Raw genomic sequence first — 12,845 nt, 5'->3', positions numbered from 1 at the left:
TTTCCCTTTAGACTTCATCTTTTGTGAAATTAACTATTTGTCTTCCTGTTGCTCTTGATATGCTTAATAAAATTACTAGACCAGTTTCTACATAGAGAATCTCAGTTCCCATGACTAATTACAGAATAAAAGCAAAGAATATAATAACTGAGTTATTCTGCTGTTCCTATATTTTAAAAAAGACTATTTAGACATTAGATAGTAAGAACAAAGTTTTTCATATCGGCACTGTTGAAAATTACGTGCCAAATAAAATCAGAAATATGGTAATCAAATGTGCTCACTACAAATAGCACCAGTTTCTTCCTCATGTATGATGGTTAATATAAGCCACTATATTGATTTTATCTTTTGCAAATCTTTTTCTCTCCTCCTCAGGAAATATTTAATTTAATTAACAGAAAATAGTACATGGCATTTCCTGTGAATTAAGCCTCCATTAGGGTTTATGCCTGAGGAGCATTAGCTCTTCCTGAGCTAGTCATTAATACATAGGAATTTCTCTTTGACTCTCTTGTTAACTTAAATGCACATTCCATTTGAAGAGAAAGAAGACTTTCAAGGAAAAAAGGGAAGAGACCAAAGTGATTTATATTTGAGGCTTGTGCTACTAACTTGTTCTACTTAGATTAAAATTAATATCTTCTTACAGAGTCTGCTTTGAATAAAGGTAATGGGTTTAGGTTTTACTTTTTAGTTGATCAAAATTCTGTGAAAACTTTTATATGATGATTATGTGCAAAACATCATGCAAGGGGCTTGGGAAAAATACAAAGTTAAGCTACAATTCTTGCCCTCTTGAGCATTATAGTTTTCGGGGGTTCAGAGGGAAGCATTATTTCATTACTTGAATACTTTTTCATTATAAAAGAAAATGTTTGGGGAATTTGAAGTAACATTTTTATCAGTGGGAGGAAGCTGTGAAGAAAGGAGAAAGATTAAGCAGAGATTAATAAAGAAGGTGAGATTTTGTTTGGATAGTCATTGAATTGATTTTAAATAGAATTTTTATTCACTATGCAAAGACCATGAAGTAGAATGTGCCAGATAAAATGAATTGTGTGAGCAAAAATGAAAATGCTTAAAAACCTCAGTCTTTTTGATAGTAGTCTACTTTGGCTGGAGTACAATGTTGGTTGTGAGGGAAGGAATAATGTCCATTTGGAAATGTGGCCCAATTGTGGAGTGCCTTAAATGATAGAGGAGTCTGAAACTCAGTATGAAGTGGTCAACCATTTAAAATTTTTTTTAATTTAGTAAGTTATTAAATTATGTTTTGTTTTAACCACATACTCCTCTATATACCCCATTTTACCTTTTCTATGACTTTTTTTATTGAAATTTTATTTTATTTTTCAAAATACCTGTAATGGTAGTTTTTCAATATTTGTCCATTTGCAAATTAATGAGTTCTACATTTTTCTACCATCCTACCTTCCTTTCCTTCTCCCCATTGCAGTGAACAGTTTGATAAAAGTTGTGCAGGCACATTTGTGTTTGACATATTTACATATTAGTCATGTTGTGAAAAGAGGAATTAGAACTAAGGATGAAGGAAAAAACTATGAAAAAGGAAGGAAAACCATAAAAGAAATTTTAAAAAAAGTAAACACTGTATGCATTCACATTCTATGATTATTTCCTCTGGATGTGGATGGCATTGTCTGTCTCAGAGTTGTCCTTGATCTCTGAACTACTGAGAATAACTACATTCATCCTAGTTGATTAACTCAATGTTTTGTTACGGTTTTTTCTAAATTTTTTAAAAATTTTATTTAAGGGAATGGGATTAAGTGACTTGGGCAAGGTCACACAGCTAGGCAATTATTAAGAACTCAGGTCCTCCTGACACCAAGGTCTGTGCTCTATCCACTGTACCACCTAGCTGCCCCAAATTATCTTATAATGTTGTTTAAGTTAATGTGTACAAAGTTCTCTTGGTTCTGCTTCCTTCATAAGTAGTTTTTTAGTTGATTTTGTAGTTGCTTTTGATTTCTCTAAGTATATCATCTGCAAAGGAGTTTTTCTTTCTCTTTACTAATTCTTATTCCATCAGTTTCTTTTCTTCTCTTATTGTTTAAAGTTAATTTCTAATACTATGTTGAGTGGTAGTGGTAATAATGTGCATTCTTGTTTCAGCCCTTATTGTGTCTTATTGGAAATGCTTCTAGTTTATCCCGATGATAATGATGATGGTTTTAGATAGAAACTGCTTATTATTTTAAGAAAAACAAATTTTGTATTCCTTTACTGTCTTGTATGGTTGTTTTTGTCAGACTTTTCCAGCATGTATCATTACTGATATGTTCAATTATGTTGATTGTTTTCCTCCTATCGAATCATTCTTGCCCTAGTATAAATCCTGCCTGATCTTGGTGTATCATCCCAGTAATAACTTGTTGTAATCTTTTTGCTAAAATTTTGTTTAAGATTTTTGTAGTAATGCTTATTAGGGAGATTGATTTTGGCTCTTCCTGGTTTAAGTTTTAGCACCATTTTGGTTTCATAAAAGGAATTTGGCAGAATTCCTCCTATTGTTAAAAATAGTTTATATAGAATTGGAATTAATCGTTCCTTAAATGTTTGGTAAAATTCACTTATAAATCTCTCTGAACCTGGTGATTGAGGTCCCCCCACTACCATGGTTTTACTGTTTATGTCTCTCTGTAATTCATTTAGCTTTTCCTCTAAGAATTTGGATGCTGTACCACTTGGTACACATATGTTTAATAATTGTATTTCATTACCTATGGTGCCTTTTAAGGAGATGTAGTTTCCGTCCTTTTTCCTTTTATTGAGATCTATTTTTACTTATGCTTTTTCTGAGATCAGAATTTTTTACCCGATTTTTTTTTATTTCCTCTGCACCATAATATATTTTGTTCCTGCCTTTTACCTCTTCCCTGTGTATCTCTCCCTGCTTCAAATGTGTTTTTCATAAACAACATTGTAGGATTTAGGTTTGTAATCTGTTCTGCTATCGGCTTTCATTTTATGGGAGAGTTCAACCCATTCACATTCATATTTAAGATGGCTAACTCTGTCTTTCCCTCTATACTATCTTTCTCCATTTATACTTTTCTCTTTCCTTTCCCCTTCTTCCTCCTCACCAATGTTTTGCTCCCTTTCTCCTTAAATTTTTCTTTTTAATTTCCATTTTAACTTTCACTTTTGCCTTCTCTTATATCAGTCTCTTCTTCCCCTTTCTTTCCCTTTCCCTCACTACTTCCCTGTAGAGTAGGATAGATTTTTAATTGGGAATGTATTTTATATCCTCTGGACCAAATCTCTTGAGAGTAGAATTTACTCAGTGTTCACACTCTCCCTTCTTTCTCTTTACAAAAATAGATCTTTGTGCATCTTTATGTAGTGTTATTTATCCTCTAATGCCTAGCTTTCTCCTAGTATAATCTTTCTTTTACTGTCTTTATTGTTTTAACTTCATCCTGTACCCACAACCCCTCTGTTCTACATCCCCTATTATCTGTTCTGATAATAGTACCTTTCTCAGGGGTTGCTTGATTGCTTGATTGAGATTGATAATCAACATTGCCTCATTGTCATTATCTGAGTATACTCCCCTTTTCTATCACATTAGAAATATACTCACAAGCATCATAAATAACATCAAATAATAAGCTCCTTTTCAAGTACCCTCTATGGACCTACAATCCTCTTGCGCTATAGTGTCATATAAAGTAAAATCATTCCATTAATGATTTATATCCTCCCCTTCTGATGATAGCTAAGGTATCAAGCATAATCACTTCATGATTCCTATTTATGTCCAGTCAGTCTAAGGTACACTATCTCCCTTTGTCCTTATTGTTCTATAACTCTACTTAATTAAAGTATCCAGTTAAGCCAAATCACTTCATGATCCTACTTGCTAGTACTGTTGCTCCCTCTGTCCCAGTAGAAATACAACTATAATAATCAACATAGCTTCATGATTCATTTATACCCACATCCTCTGAGTATAATAACTCTATTCAGTCCTCATTACTAATTTATTGGCTAAAGGCTGAACCTCCTTTTTGCTGTTATTTTATACATATGTTTCTAGAAGTATGTTTCTTTTAGGTATCATAAGAGAAATATAATTCTCAATAATTATAAATATTATCTTCCCCCTATAGGGATTTGCAGTTTAGTGTTCCTGACTAGTGTTTTTTCCCCTTTCTGTTACACATCTCAAGTCTTATATTTGAAGACTGGATTTTCTGTTCTCTTCTGGTCTTTTTATCAGGTACTTTTGAAAGTCCTCTATTTCATTGAAAATCCATCTTTTCCCCTGAAAGAATATGCTGAATCTTATTAGGGTAGTTGATTCTTCTTTCCAGAATATCATTTTTCAGACTGGATGATCCTTTAATATTGACGCTATTAGTCCTGTATAATTCTGATTGTGTTTCCTTCATATTTAAATTGCTTCTGTTTTGCTGTTTGCATTTTTTTCTCCTTTAGTTGAGAATTCTGGAATTTGGCTGCAGTATTCCTTGGAGGTTTTAATTCTGGGATCTTACTCTATGTTATCAATGGATACTTTTTTAAATTTATTTTTATTAAAGATATTATTTGAGTTTTACAACCCCCCTCAATGTTGCTTCCCCCCTCCATGGAAAGTACTCTGTCAGTCTTTCCTTTGTTTCCATGTTGTACCTTGATCCAAATTGGGTGTGATGAGAGAGAAATCATATCCTTAAAGAAGAGAAGTCTAAGAGGTAACAAGATCAGACAATAAGATATCTGGTTTTTTTTCTAAATTAAAGGTAATAGTCCTTGCACTTTGTTCAAACTCCATACATACAGATGGCACTCTCCTTTGCAGACAGCCCAATATTGTTTCCAATTGTTGCCCTGATGGAATGAGAAGTCCTTCAAGGTTGAACATCACTCCCATGTTGCTGTTAGGGTGTACAGTGTTTTTCTGGTTCTGCTCATCTCACTCAGCATCAGTTCATGCAAATCCTTCCAGGTTTCCCTGAAATCCCATCCCTCTTGGTTTCTAATAGAACAATAGTGTTCCATGACATACATATACCACAGTTTGCTAAGCCATTCCCCAATTGAAGGACATTTACTTGATTTCCAATTCTTCGCCACCACAAACAGGGCTGCTATAAATATTTTTGTACAAGTAATGTTTTTTACCCTTTTTCCTCATCTCTTCAGGGTATAGACCCAGTAGTGGTATTGCTGGGTCAAAGGGTATGCATATTTTTGTTGCCCTTTGGGTATAGTTCCAAATAGCTCTCCAGAAGGGTTGGATGAGTTCACAGGGCCACCAACAGTGTAGTTAGTAGTGTCCCAGATTTCCCCCAACCCTTCCAACAATGATCATTATCCTTTCTGGTCATATTGGCCAATCTGAGAGGTGTGAGGTGGTATCTCAGAGAAGCTTTAATTCACATTTCTCTAATAATCAATGATTTAGAGCATTTTTTCATATGGCTATGAATTGCTTTGATCTCCTCATCTGTAAATTGCCTTTGCATATCCTTTGACCATTAAATGGCTTTTTGTTTTAAAAATGTGACTCAGTTCTCTGTATATTTTAGAAATGAGTCCTTTGTCAGAATCATTAGTTGTAAAGATTGTTTCCCAATTTACTACATTTCTTTTGATCTTGGTTATATTGGTTTTATCTGTGCAAAAGCTTTTTAATTTAATGTAATCGAAATCATATAATTGGTTTTTGGTGATGTTCTTCAACTCTTCCTTAGTCATAAACTGCTCCCTTTTCCATAGATCTGACAGGTAGACTAGTCCTTGATCTTCTGATTTGCTTATAGTATTGTTTTTTATGTCTATATCCTGTAACCATTTGGATCTTATTTTGGTAAAGGGTGTGAGGTGTTGGTCTAATCTAAGTTTCTTCCATACTAACTTCCAATTATCCCAGAAATTTTTATCAAAGGGGGAGTTTTTATCCCAATGGTTGGACTCTGGGTTTATCAAACAGCAGCTTACTATAATCATCTGCTTTTACACCTAGTCTATTCCACTGGTCCACCACTCTATTTCTTAGCCAATACCAAACAGTTTTGATGACTGATGCTTTATAATTTTAGATCAGGTAAGGGCTAAGCCACCTTCTTTTGCCCTTTTTTTCATTAAGCTCCTGGCAATTCTTGACTTTTTATTTCTCCATATGAATTTACTTATAATTTTTTCTAACTCGTTAAGGTAATTTTTTGGAATTTTGATTTGTAGGGCACTAAACAGATAGTTTAGTTTTGGTAGAATTGTCATTTTTATTATATTAGCTCTACCTATCCATGAGCAGTTGATATTTGCCCAGTTATTTAAATCTAATTTAATTTGTGTGAGAAGTGTTTTATAATTGTTTTCAAAAAGATTCTGAGTCTGTCTTGGCAAATAGACTCCTAAGTATTTCGTATCGTCTGAGGTTACTTTGAATGGGATTTCTCTTTCTAGCTCTTCCTGCTGTATCTTGCTAGACATATATAGAAAAGTTGAGGATTTATGAAGGTTTATTTTATAACCTGCAACTTTGCTAAAATTGCTAATTGTTTCCAGTAGTTCTTTGGATGATTTCTTGGGATTCTCTAGGTAGACCATCATGTCATCTGCAAAGAGTAAGAGTTTTGTCTCTTCCTTCCCAATTCTAATTCCTTCAATTTCTTTCTAATTCAATATTGAATAGTAGTGGCCTGAAGTGGATCTATGGATTCTTTCAAGGATTAGTTTATCTTCCTGTTCTAGGATATTAGGACATTTTCCATAATAATTTTCTGAAAAAGTATTTTCCAGTACCTGTTTTTGACTGAAGTTTTTTTTAATTCTTTTATTCTTTAAAACTTCTAATTAATTAATTAATTAATTCTTATTTTGTACAAATAATTTTTTATACATTACTAAAATATTCTTGTTTAAAAGTAAACCTAATACCCCCCCCAGAAAATATAGACCTGCTTAAGTGATAAAGTAAAGGGGAGAGAAAAAAATTAAAGTTAAAATAATAATAATGATAATGATAATGATAATGATAATAATAATAATAATAATAATAATAATAATAATAATAATAATTGTAGGTATGGCCAGGTGGTGCAGTGGACAGAGCACCGGTCCTGGAGCCAGGAGCACCCGAGCCCAAATCTGGCCCCAGACACCAAACAATCACCCAGCTATGTGACCCCATGCAAGCCACCCCAATCCCATTGCCCTATGAAAACCAAAAAAAAAAAAAAAGGACCCAAAATAAAATGAAATAGTAGTAATAATAATACTAGGGGCAGCTGAGTGGCAGACAGATCACTGGCCCTTGAGCCAGGACCACCCAGATCCAAATTTGGCCTCAGACACCCAACAATCACCCAGCTGTGCAGACCCAGGCAGGCCACCCAATCCCATTTGTCCTACAACATCCCCCAGAAAATAATAATAATAAAAAATGTGCTTCACTCTATGTTCTAACAACACCAGCTTTGTTGTGGGTGGATCACATTCTTTAGGATAAGCCCATCACAAAAGTTACTTCCATTTTTTTTCCACCATTGCCATTGCTGATCTACTACCATGAACTATATTTTCTCTCTCCTTTCACTGTTTCTGTTGTAGGGTAGTTGAGTGGTGCAGCAGACAGATCCCCAACCCCTGGGGCCAAGAGGCCCCAAACCCACATACCACCCCTTACCCAGCATCTACCCAGCCCTATGGTCCCAGACAGGCCATTCAATCCCAGCCCCTTGCAAGAAGTAAAAAAGAAAATGTGTTATATCTGACCACTTTCTCCCCATGGTCCATCCTCTCCTCAGTCACTCACATACCCCGCCCCTTCCCCTGTCCCCCTTCTCTCCTTCTTACTACAGATGTCTATACCCCATTGAGTATATATGCTGTTTCCTCTCTTAGCCACCTCTGATGAGGGCAAAGATTCCCTCATTCCTCCTCACCTCCCCCCCCCCAATATCATTGCAATAGCTCATTGTAATAAAGAAAAATCTTATTATATGAAATATCTTAGCCTATTCCTCCTCTCCTTTTTCTTCTCCCATTACATTTCCCTTTTATCTATTGACCCTGTTTTTATACTACAGTATATCTTCAAATTCAGTTTTATTCTGTGCTTCATCCATAAAAGCTCCTTCTACCTGCTCTCTTAAATGAGAAGGTTCATATGAGCATTATCAGTATCATTTTTCTATACAAGAATACATGCAGTTCATCATCATTAAGTCCCTCATATTTTCCTCTTCTCCTCTACTCTCTATGCTTCACCTGAGTCCTATATTTGAAGATCAAACCTTCTCTTCAGCTCTGGCCATTCCAACAGGAACATTTCAAATTCCTCTGGTTCATTGAAGGTCCATCTTTTTCCCCTGGAAGAGGACATTCAGTTTTTGCTGAGTAGTTGATTCTTAGTTACATTCTAAGCTCTTTTGCCTTCCAGAATATTATATTCCAAGCCCTACTAGCTTTTAATGTAGTTGCTGCTAAATCCTGTGTGATCCTGACTGCAGCGCCATGATATTTGAGTTGTGTCCTTCTGGCTGCTTGTAATATTTTCTCTTTGACTTGGGAGTTCTGGAACTTGGGTATAATATTCCTGGTGGTTGGTTTTGGTTTTTTTTTGGATCACTTTGTTAGGGAGATCGGTGGATTCTCTCCATTTCTATTTTTGCCCTCTGCTTCTAGGATACCAGGACAATTTTCCTGTAGTAATTTTTTGAAAATGATGTCAAGGCTCTTTTCCTGGTCATGACTTTCAGGTATTCCAATAATTTTTAAATTATCTTTTCTAAATCTGTTTTCCATATCAGTTGTTTTTTCTTTTTTTTTCTTTATTTGTTTTATTCTCATTTTGTACATTCTTTTACATTATTAAAATATTCCTTTTTAAGAGTAAACAAAATACCCCTCCCTCTCATGAATATAGACTTGCTTGAGCGACAAAGTAAAGGGGAGAGGAAAAAAAAATTAAAATTAAAAAAAAATAGTAATGATTGTAGGTATGGCCAAGTGATGCAATGGACAAAGCACCAGCCCTGGAGCCGCGAGCACCCGAGCCCACATCCAGCCCCGTAGACCCAGCAATCACCCAGCTGTGTGACATGCAAGCCATCCAATCCCCACTGCCCTGCAAAAACCAAAAAGAAGGGGAAAAAAAAGACCCAAAATAAGATAAAATATTAATAATAGTAGGGGTGGCTGGGTAGCTGACAGTGCATTGACCCTTGAGCCAGGAGCACCTGGGTCCAAATCCGGCCTCAGACACTCAAAGATCACACTGCTATGTGGCCCCAGGCAGGCCACCCAGCCCTATTTGCCCTAAACCCTCCCCCAAATTATAATAATAAAAAATGTGCTTCAGTCCTTGTTCCAACACCAACAACTCTATCATGGTTGGATCACATTCTTTATGATAAGTCCATCACAAAAGTTATTTCCATATTTTTCCAGTGTTGCCATTGCTAATTGGAACTCCTCCTTTCTTATTTCTCCACTACCATGTACTATATTTTCTCTTTCCTTTCACTCTGACTCTGCTGTAGGGTAGCTGAGTGGCGCAGCAGACAGATCCCCGGTCCTGGGGCCAAGAAGCCCTGGGCCCCCACACCTCCTCTTAGGCCCAGAATCCACCTGGTCCCATGATCCTGGACAGGCCTTCCAATCCCAGCCCCTTTCAAGAAGTAAAAAAGAAAATGAGTTATATCTGACCACTCTCCCCTCATGGTCTATCCTCTCCTCCTTTATTCACATCCTCACCCCTTCCCCCTGCTCCCCCCTCCTTCTTACTCCAGATGCCTATACCCCATTGAGTATATATGCTGTTTTCCTAGCCACCTCTGCTGAGAGCAAAGGTTCCCTCATTCCCCCTTGCTTCCCCCCTTCCATATCATTGCAATAGCTTATTGTAATAAAAAATCCTTATTATATGAAATGTCTTGGCCTAATCCCCTTCTCCTTTTTGTTTCTCCCATTACATTTCCCTTTTTTCTATTGACTCCATTTTTACACCATATTTTATCTTCGAATTCAGCTTTCTCCTTTGCTTCAACTATAAAAGCTCCCTCTACCAGCTCTGTTAACTGAGAAGGTTCATATGAGTATTATCAGTGTCATTTTTCTATGCAGGAATACATGCAGTTCATCATCATTAAGTCCCTCATATTTTTTCCCTGTCCTCCAAACTCCATGCTTCACCTGAGTCCTGTATCTGAAGACCAAACCTTTTGTTCAGCTCTAGCCATTCCAAAAGGAACATTTGAAATTCCCCTGGTTTATTGAAAGTCCATCTTTTTCCCTGGAAGAGGAAATTCAGCCTTGCTGGGTAGTTTATTCTTGGCTGCATTCTAAGCTCTTTTGCCTCCCAGTATATTATATTCCAAGCCCTACAAGCTTCCAATGTAGTTGCTGCTAAGTCTTGTGTGATCCTGACTGCAGTTCCACAATATTTGAACTGTGTCCTTCTGGCTGCTTGTAATATTTGCTCTTTTGACTTGGAAGTTCTGGAACTTGGCTATAATATTCCTGGGGTTTGTTTTTGGGGGATTTCTTTCTCAGGGGGATTGGTAGATTGTCTCCATTTCTATTTTGCCCTCTGCTTCTAGAATATCAGGGCAATTTTCCTGTAGTAATTCTTTGAAAATGATGTCAAGGCTCTTTTCCTGATCATGACTTGCAGGTATTCCAATAATTTTTAAATTATCTTTCCTAAGTCTGTTTTCCATATCAGTTGTTTTTTCAATGAGATATTTCACATTTTCTTCTAATTTTTCATTTTTTTTTTTGGTTTTGAAGTATTGATTCCTGATTTCTGGTAAATTCAACAATCTCCCTGAATTCTAGTCTTTGTCTGAAGGATTTGTTCTCCTCAGAGAGTTTTCTTATCTCTTTTTCCATCTGGCCAATTTTGCTTTTTAAAGCACTCTTCTCAATACTTTTTTGAACTGTTTTATTCATTTGACCTAAGCTGGTTTTTAGCGTGCTGTTTTCTTCAGCATTTTTTTGGATTTCCTTGACCAAGCTGCTTACTTCATTTTCATGTTTTTCCTGCATCTCTCTCATTTCTTTCACGAGTTTTTCTTCTAACTCCCTCATTTGATTTTCAAAGTCTTTTTTGAGCTCTGATATGGCCTGAGCCCAATTTCTGTTTTTCTTGGAGTCTTTAGATGCAGGAACTTGTACCTCCTCATCTTCAGATTGAGTGTTTTGATCCTTCTTGGGATCACAGGCAAAGTATTTCTCAATGATGTTCCTCTTTTTTCTCTGCTTACTCATTTTCCCAGCCTGAGCCTGCTTTTGAGGTGCTTCTTGAGCTTTTGGTACACTCCCACAAGGATCTCAGTATGTGAGGCTCTGTCCTCCTTCCTGGTCTGTGAATGACCATAAGCACCCCGCTCTGCTGTGGGGCTGCTGTTCTATGGGGGGGCCTAGACTGAAATCAGAATCTGAATTTGGTCAGAGCCCCAGAGTTCTGTTCCAGGGACAGAGGACAGAGCTCTGCAGTCTCTCTCTTCACTCCCCTCCCTAGGCTCAATGGGCTCATGCCCTGGGGGCTCCTGCTTACCAGCTTTGCTTACTTCTGGTTCCTGGATATGGGCTGCCATGACCAAGCTGCTCGCTATGTGCCCTGAGGGCTGGGCTTCACGTGCTCGCTGTGGCAGAGGTCCCCTGCTGTTCCTCCAAGTTGTGTCTGATGCTCCCCTGGGGTGTAGGTCAGGAAACTGCCCCTGCTGCTGTGAGCCCGGCTCCCAGTGCCCTGGGGCTGCTTTGGGGCCACTGAAGTTCCTTCACTCCAGTGGGCCACCCCTATGTTGGGCCACCCCTCCAATCCCCTGGACCCGAGCCTTTCCTCTCTTTTCCAGGCTACTTTGGGTTGGAGAATTGCCTCACTGGATTCCTCTGTGGGTTCTGCCTCTAAGAAACATAGTTAGAGTCCTTAGTTTATAAGTTTTGCTCCAAAGTAACTGAGAGAAAGTCCTCTCCTGTCACCCATCTTCTGCCTGAAGTTTTTGAGTAGACCAATAATTTGTAAATTATCTCTTCTGGATCCATTTTCTAGTTCATTTGTTTTTCCTAAAATGTACTTCATATTTTCTTCTATTTTCTTTTTCATCCTTTTGGTTTTGTTTGATGGAATCTTGGTATCTCGTGGAGTCTTTAGTTTTCATTTATCTGGTACTTCGTATTTTCTTCTATTCTTTTTTTTTTTTCATCCTTTTGGTTTTGTTTGATGGAATCTTTGTTGTCTCATAGAATTTTTTAGGTTTCATTTATCCAATTCTAATTTTTAGGCTTTTATTTCCTTCAGTTAGTTTTTGTGTTCCTTTTCCATTTTATTAATTTTAATTTTCAATGAATTATACTCTTTTTCCCATTTGGCCATGTTTACTTTTTTAGTTTTTGCAAGGCAGTGGGGTTAAGTCGTTTTCTCAAGGCCATACATTTAGGTAATTATTAAGTGTCTGAGGCTGGATTTGAACTCAGGTACTCCTGCATCCCGGGCCAGTACTCTGTCCACTGCACCATCTAGCCGCCCCACCACTGTACCACCTAGCCACCCCACCACTCCACCACCTAACCACCCCTGGTCATGTTGACTTTTAAAGGAGTTTATTTCTTCAGTCGATTTTTCATATTTCACCTGTTATGGCTTTCATTTCTTTTTCCTTTTTTTCTTCCTCTCTTTTTTGATTTCAAAAATTCATTTTGAACTCTTCCATGAGGTTGTGAAGGTAATTCATAAATTTTTGATGCTTCACATGTTGACATTTTTTCAGTTTTCTTCTTTTGCAATGGTATTTTCATCATCCCTATCTGAATATTAGCTTTCTATGGTTGTTGCTCATTTTGCTAATTTTTTTTTTTGTTAA

At 36.9% G+C, this 12,845-nt stretch overlaps 1 protein-coding gene across 14 annotated transcripts in view; it reads left to right on the top strand.

The window, feature by feature from the left end:
• Positions 1–12,845, top strand: part of SIPA1L1 (signal induced proliferation associated 1 like 1) — a 395,826-nt gene that overhangs the window by 231,611 nt on the left and 151,370 nt on the right. The window lies entirely within an intron of this gene.

The sequence above is a fragment of the Macrotis lagotis genome, chromosome 4 (genome assembly GCF_037893015.1).
Source record: "Macrotis lagotis isolate mMagLag1 chromosome 4, bilby.v1.9.chrom.fasta, whole genome shotgun sequence".
NCBI classification, from domain to species: Eukaryota; Metazoa; Chordata; class Mammalia; order Peramelemorphia; family Peramelidae; genus Macrotis; species Macrotis lagotis.
Note: the sequence above shows the minus strand (reverse complement) of the source record. Positions and strands in the feature narration are given on the sequence as shown.